The 5,698-nt window shown below is 37.2% G+C and overlaps 1 non-coding gene across 1 annotated transcript; it reads left to right on the forward strand.

Annotated features, from left to right (window-relative positions):
* Nucleotides 1-4,670: 4,670 nt before the first annotated feature.
* On the forward strand, nucleotides 4,671-4,743 carry TRNAK-UUU (transfer RNA lysine (anticodon UUU)). Its single transcript has one exon. It is a non-coding gene; the product is annotated as a tRNA-Lys (tRNA).
* The last annotated feature ends 955 nt before the right edge of the window (nucleotides 4,744-5,698 follow it).

The raw sequence follows: 5,698 nt of genomic DNA on the forward strand, positions 1-5,698 counted from the left end.
TCACAAACTGTTTAAGAATCTACACCTTCAACCAAGAGGCAAATTAAATGTATTTCATCAATAGACACTAAATGTCAAGCTTTTCAGATCATACTTTTAGTGATAGAGAGATTTTCCTACTTTAGTAATTGCAGAGTAACTAGTAGTTGTGATCATTTGAAATGACTTGTTTTTTGTATTACAAACCTTCTGCATTTTTGCGACCAATCTAGAAGACCCTGGATAGCTCAGTCGGTAGAGCATCAGCCTTTTAATCTGAGGGTCCAGGGTTCAAGTCCCTCTTCGGTTGGGTGTCTTTTAAGCAATGGGTCGTTCTTGTGAAATGGAACATAGTGCCGAGTGGGAAAATCACAAACTGTTTAAGAATCTACACCTTCAACCAAGAGGCAAATTAAATGTATTTCATCAATAGACACTAAATGTCAAGCTTTTCAGATCACACTTTTAGTGATAGAGATATTTTCCTACTTTAGTAACTGCACAGTAGTTGTCACCATTTGTAATGACTTGTTTTTAGTATTACGAACTTTCTGTTGGTTTGCGACTGACTCCAGTAGAGCCTGGAGTCGGTAGAGCATCAGACTTTAAATCTGAGGGTCCAGGGTTCAAGTCCCTGTTCAGGTGAGTGCATTTTAAGCAATGTGTCGATTTCATGAAATGGAACATAGTGCAGAGTGGGAAAATCACAAACTGTTTAAGAATGTACACCTTCAACCAAGAGGCAAATTAAATGTATTTCATCAATAGACACTAAATGTCAAGCTTTTCAGATCATACTTTTAGTGATAGAGAGATTTTCCTACTTTAGTAATTGCAGAGTAACTAGTAGTTGTGATCATTTGAAATGACTTGTTTTTTGTATTACAAACCTTCTGCATTTTTGCAACCAATTCTAGAAGAGTCTGGATAGCTCAGTCGGTAGATCATCAGACTTTAAATCTGAGGGTCCAGGGTTCAAGTCCCTTTTCGGGCGAGTGTCATTTAAGCAATGTGTCGTTTTTGTGAAATGGAACATAGTGCAGAGTGGGAAAATCACAAACTGTTTAAGAATGTACACCTTCAACCAAGAGGCAAATTAAATGTATTTCATCAATAGACACTAAATGTCAAGCTTTTCAGATAATGCTATTAGTGATAGAGAGATTTTCCTACTTTAGTAATTGCACAGTAGTTGTCACCATTTGAAATTACTTGTTTTTAGTATTACGAACTTTCTGTAGGTTTGCGACTGACTCCAGTAGAGCCTGGAGTCGGTAGAGCAACAGAATTTTAATCTGAGGGTCCAGGGTTCAAGTCCCTGTTCGGGCGAATGTCTTTTAAGCATTGTGTCGTTTTTGTGAAATGGAACATAGTGCAGAGTGGGAAAATCACAAACTGTTTAAGAATCTACACCTTCAACCAAGAGGCAAATTAAATGTATTTCATCAAGAGACACTAAATGTCAAGCTTTTCAGTTCATACTTTTAGTGATCGAGAGATTTTCCTACTTTAGTAAAATGCACAGTAACTAGTAGTTGTCATCATTTGAAATGACTTGTTTTTTGTATTACAAACTTTCTGCATTTTTGCGACCAATCTAGAAGACCTTCGATAGCTCAGTCGGTAGAACATCAGACTTTTAATCTGAGGGTCAAGGGTTCAAGTCCCTGTTCAGGCGAGTGTCTTTTAAGCAATGTCTCGTTTCCATGAAATGGAACATAGTGCAGAGTGGGAAAATCACAAACTGTTTAAGAATGTACACCTTCAACCAAGAGGCAAATTAAATGTATTTCATCAATAGACACTAAATGTCAAGCTTTTCAGATGATACTTTTAGTGATAGAGAGATTTTCCTACTTTAGTAATTGCACAGTAGTTGTCACCATTTGAAATTACTTGTTTTTAGTATTACGAACTTTCTGTAGGTTTGCGACTAACTCCAGTAGAGCCTGGAGTCGGTAGAGCAACAGAATTTTAATCTGAGGGTCCAGGGTTCAAGTCCCTGTTCGGGCGAATGTCTTTTAAGCATTGTGTCGTTTTTGTGAAATGGAACATAGTGCAGAGTGGGAAAATCACAAACTGTTTAAGAATCTACACCTTCAACCAAGAGGCAAATTAAATGTATTTCATCAATAGACACTAAATGTCAAGCTTTTCAGTTCATACTTTTAGTGATCGAGAGATTTTCCTACTTTAGTAAAATGCACAGTAACTAATAGTTGTCATCATTTGAAATGACTTGTTTTTTGTATTACAAACTTTCTGCATTTTTGCGACCAATCTAGAAGACACTGGATAGCTCAGTTGGTAGAACATCAGACTTTTAATCTGAGGGTCCAGGGTTCAAGTCCTTGATTGGGTGAGTGTCTTTTAAGCAATGTGTCGTTTTTGTGAAATGGAACATAGTGCAGAGTGGGAAAATCACAAACTGTTTAAGAATGTACACCTTCAACCAAGAGGCAAATTAAATGTATTTCATCAAGAGACACTAAATGTCAAGCTTTTCAATTAATACTTTTAGTGATAGAGAGATTTTCCTACTTTAGTAAAATGCACAGTAACTAGTAGTTGTCACCATTTGAAATTACTTGTTTTTAGTATTACGAACTTTCTGTAGGTTTGCGACTGACTCCAGTAGATCCTGGAGTCGGTAGATCATCAGACTTTAAATTTGAGGGTCCAGGGTTCAAGTCCCTGTTCGGGCGAGTGTCATTTAAGCAATGTGTCGTTTTTGTGAAATGGAACATAGTGCAGAGTGGGAAAATCACAAACTGTTTAAGAATCTACACCTTCAACCAAGAGGCAAATTAAATGTATTTCATCAATAGACACTAAATGTTAAGCTTTTCAGATCATACTTTTAGTGATAGAGAGATTTTCCTACTTTAGTAATTGCACAGTAACTAGTAGTTGTCATCATTTGAAATGACTTGTGTTTTGTATTACAAACTTTCTGCATTTTGGGGACCAATCTAGAAGACCCTGGATAGCTCAGTCGGTAGAGCATCAGACTTTTAATCTGAGGGTCCAGGATTCAAGTCCCTGTTCGCGTGAGTGTCTTTTAAGCAATGTGTCGTTTTCATGAAATGGAACATAGTGCAGAGTGGGAAAATCACAAACTGTTTAAGAATGTACACCTTCAACCAAGAGGCAAATTAAATGTATTTCATCAATAGACACTAAATGTCAAGCTTTTCAGTTCATACTTTTAGTGATCGAGAGATTTTCCTACTTTAGTAAAATGCACAGTAACTAGTAGTTGTCATCATTTGAAATGACTTGTTTTTTGTATTACAAACTTTCTGTATTTTTGCGACCAATCTAGAAGACACTGGATAGCTCAGTCGGTAGAACATCAGACTTTTAATCTGAGGGTCCAGGGTTCAAGTCCTTGTTTGGGTGAGTGTCTTTTAAGCAATGCGTCGTTTTTGTGAAAAGGAACATAGTGCAGAGTGGGAAAATCACAAACTGTTTAAGAATGTACACCTTCAACCAAGAGGCAAATTAAATGTATTTCATCAAGAGACACTAAATGTCAAGCTTTTCAGATCATACTTTTAGTGATAGAGAGATTTTCCTACTTTAGTAAAATGCACAGTAACTAGTAGTTGTCACCATTTGAAATTACTTGTTTTTAGTATTATGAACTTTCTGTAGGTTTGCGACTGACTGCAGTAGAGCCTGGAGTCGGTAGAGCATCAGACTTTAAATCTGAGGGTCCAGGGTTCAAGTCCCTGTTCGGGCGAGTGTCTTTTAAGCATTGTGTCGTTTTTGTGAAATGGAACATAGTGCAGAGTGGGAAAATCACAAACTGTTTAAGAATGTACACCTTCAACCAAGAGGCAAATTAAATGTATTTCATCAATAGACACTAAATGTCAAGCTTTTCAGATCATGCTATTAGTGATAGAGAGATTTTCCTACTTTAGTAATTGCATAGTAGTTGTCACCATTTGAAAATACTTGTTTTTAGTATTACGAACTTTCTGTAGGTTTGCGACTAATTCCAGTAGAGCCTGGAGTCGGTAAAACACCAGAATTTTAATCTGAGGGTCCAGGGTTCAAGTCCCTGGTCGGGTGAGTGTCTTTTAAGCAATGTGTCGTTTTTGTGAAATGGAACATAGTGCAGAGTGGGAAAATCACAAACTGTTTAAGAATGTACACCTTCAACCAAGAGGCAAATTAAATGTATTTCATCAATAGACACTAAATGTCAAGCTTTTCAGATAATGCTATTAGTGATAGAGAGATTTTCCTACTTCAGTAATTGCACAGTAGATGTCACCATTTTTAATTACTTGTTTTTAGTATTACGAACCTTCTGTAGGTTTGCGACTGACTCCAGTAGAGCCTGGAGTCGGTAGAGCATCAGACTTTAAATCTGAGGCTTCAGGGTTCAAGTCCCTGTTCGGGCAAGTGCATTTTAAGCAATGTGTCATTTTCATGAAATGGAACATAGTGCAGAGTGGGAAAATCACAAACTGTTTAAGAATCTACACCTTCAACCAAGAGGCAAATTAAATGTATTTCATCAATAGACACTAAATGTCAAGCTTTTCAGTTCATACTTTTAGTGATCGAGAGATTCTCCTACTTTAGTAATTGCACAGTAACTAGTAGTTGTCATCATTTGAAATGACTTGTTTTTTGTATTACGAACTTTCAGCATTTTTGCGACCTATCACAGAAGAGCCTGGATAGCTCAGACGGTAGAGCATCAGACTTTTAATCTGAGGGTCCAGGGTTCAAGTCCCTGTTCGGGCGATTGTCTTTTAAGCAATGTGTCATTTTGTGAAATGGAACATAGTGCAGAGTGGGAAAATCACAAACTGTTTAAGAATGTACACCTTCAACCAAGAGGCAAATTAAATGTATTTCACCAATAGACACTAAATGTCAAGCTATTCATATCATACTTTTAGTGATAGAGAGATTTTCCTACTTTAGTAATTGCACAGTAGTTGTCACCATTTGAATTTACTTGGTTTTAGTATTACGAACTTTCTATAGGTTTGCGACAAACTCTAGAAGAGCCTGGAGTCGGTAAAACATCAGAACTTTAATCTGAGGGTCCAGGGTTCAAGTTCCTGTTCGGGCGAGTGTCTTTTAAGCAATGTGTCGTTTTTGTGAAATGGAACATAGTGCAGAGTGGGAAAATCACAAACTGTTTAAGAATGTACACCTTCAACCAAGAGGCAAATTAAATGTATTTCATCAAGAGACACTAAATGTCAAGCTTTTCAGTTCATACTTTTAGTGATAGAGAGATTTTCCAACTTTAGTAATTGCACAGTAACTAGTAGTTGTCATCATTTGAAATGACTTGTTTTTTGTATTACGAACTTTCTGCATTTTTGCGACCTATCACAGAAGACCCTGGATAGCTCAGTCGGTAGAGCATCAGACTTTTAATCTGAGGGTCCAGGGTTCAAGTCCCTGTTCGGGTGAGTGTCTTTTAAGCAATGTGTCCAACTTTAGTAATTGCACAGTAACTAGTAGTTGTCATCATTTGATATGACTTGTTTTATGTATTACGAACTTTCTGCATTTTTGCGACCTATCACAGAAGATCCTGGATAGCTCAGTCGGTAGAGCATCAGACTTTTAATCTGAGGGTCCAGGGTTCAAGTCCCTGTTCGGGCGATTGTCTTTTAAGCAATGTGTCATTTTGTGAAATGGAACACAAACTGTTTAAGAATGTACACCTTCAACCAAGAGG

Source organism: Taudactylus pleione, unplaced genomic scaffold, assembly GCF_031769625.1.
Source record: "Taudactylus pleione unplaced genomic scaffold, aTauple2 ptg000454l, whole genome shotgun sequence".
Lineage (NCBI taxonomy): Eukaryota > Metazoa > Chordata > Amphibia > Anura > Myobatrachidae > Taudactylus > Taudactylus pleione.